Below are 2,111 nucleotides of genomic sequence, written 5' to 3'. Positions count from 1 at the left end.
GGATCTGCAACCCTATAGGTGGAACAACATTATGAACTAACCAGTACCCCGGAGCTCTTGACTCTAGCTGCATACATATCAAAAGATAGTCTAGTCGGCCATCACTGGAAAGAGAAGCCCATTGGACTTGCAAACTTTATATGCCCCAGTACAGGGGAATGCCAGGGCCAAAAAAGTGGGAGTGGGTGGGTAGGGGGTGGGGGGAAGGGTATGGGGGAATTTTGAGATAGCATTGGAAATGTAAATGAGGAAAATACCTAATAAAAAATTTTTTAAAAATAAATAATTCACCATGCAGAAAATGCCTCTCTTCTGTCATTAGTGTTATATTTCCCACCAAGTTTTAAAAGCCTTCAGTTTCTTACAAAGTTTACTTTAAGGAGTCCTTTCTGCTTTTCACATATAGCCCCCACTTATAGAGTTCAGAGTGCAGCCAGGAGGTTGGACTCATGAATATGCACAAGAAACGCTGAGCTCTGCTTAGGCTTCCTGCCTGCTAGAAACATGTTGGAAAACAAGCACAGCTCTGAAACTCACTCTTCCCTTTGGATAAACTCTCTTGAAGGATGATCCTCATTTCCTCAAGCTTCTAAATGATTTATCTTTCTGTGTGTCACTAGTGTGTCTAGATATTGGAGGCCCTAAATGACCAACTCAAGCTATTCTACACAGAGCACTTCACAGATGCTTAACAACTGCTAGCTTCTGTTTCCCCCCTTTTTTTCTGGATAAAACCAAAACTCAGAGAGGTTGGGGTCTGCACAAGTTCACATAACCAGTCTATCAATAACTTAGAATTTATTCCCATCTTACATCTTACAGCTTTCTTCCAACTCTGCTGAGAGTTATTGAAATGAGCTCATTGAATTCAAATATACAGAGAACAGATTCTTCAGTGAAAGAAATATAGCCAAAAGAAAGAGGATGCTGTGATGGTGAGGGTGGACATTAAGTAGGAATTGGGTACCAAAATAATTAATAAATCTAGTCACATTTTTTCCAAGAGCCAGCCTTCCCCGATTCTCCAGAAATCTTTTCCTAGAGTATTTGCTTTTGGAAGGCTATATGGGGAGTAGGGATGTGTTGCTATATGGGGAGTAGGGATGTGGCTTAGTTGCTAGAAGCCTGCCTAACAACCTGAAGCCCTCGATTCGATTCCCCAGCACTGCACAAAACTGCATCATGGTGCACATCTGTAATGCCAGCACCAATGAGAGGTAGACATAAGGATCAGGAATTAAGGGTGGTCCTCAGCTACATAAGTTCAAAGCCACATTGGGTTACTTGAGACTTATGTCATAATAATTAATAGTAATACATACAGTAATGTAATTAATTATGATTTTAATCATCATTATTAGTATTTACAGGCACATACATGCAAAACTCTTTGGGTTTCTAAAGCTACTCAATACTACTCAGCCTCAGACTGCCCACTGCAAACTCCCTCTTAGTCCCTCACGTCCTGCTTATAGTTAAATGCAATGCAATATTCCACTGGCCCTGCTCTTCTGATCTCCCAGAATGATGTCACTGCTGTGTATCAGTTACTAGGTGTGGGTTTCCTTTGCACCAGCTTGTCTGCTTTCCCAGTGATGAAATAAAACCTTCCCGAAGGAGAGTCCAACACCATCGCCTCCTGCTTGGTCAACTTCCACGGAACAGCTGTGTCAGCCTTTGCTTCCAGCAACAACAGGTTTTGTATCCATAACAGAGGCAGCATGAGTCTGCAACTTGACTTGGTTTTCTTCAAGTCTGTCATTAGTCAACACACTTTCCCAAGTCTTACCCTAGAGCCATAGCTGTTGGTTTTCAGTGGCCCCGCCACCTGACATTTGGTGTCATCAGATAACATTAGCTTAGATTGCTCACTCCTTCACTTAACAGTCTAGTGATTGTGCAAATATTGCCCCTTCTTCATTGATATAGCTAAGTAAAATCTTGGAGGGAATCAAGCCGTCTTCATCCATAGCATAATGTATTATTTGCTGGGAGTAAGACCTAAATAACAGACAACATTATGGCATTTTCTTTTTTTTTTTTTTTTTTTTTTTTTTTTGCTAATTATTTGTACAAATACATTGCCTGCATGTGCTTAGTGTCCAAAGAAT

Source organism: Mus caroli, chromosome 10 (assembly GCF_900094665.2).
Source record: "Mus caroli chromosome 10, CAROLI_EIJ_v1.1, whole genome shotgun sequence".
NCBI classification, from domain to species: Eukaryota; Metazoa; Chordata; class Mammalia; order Rodentia; family Muridae; genus Mus; species Mus caroli.
Note: the sequence above shows the minus strand (reverse complement) of the source record.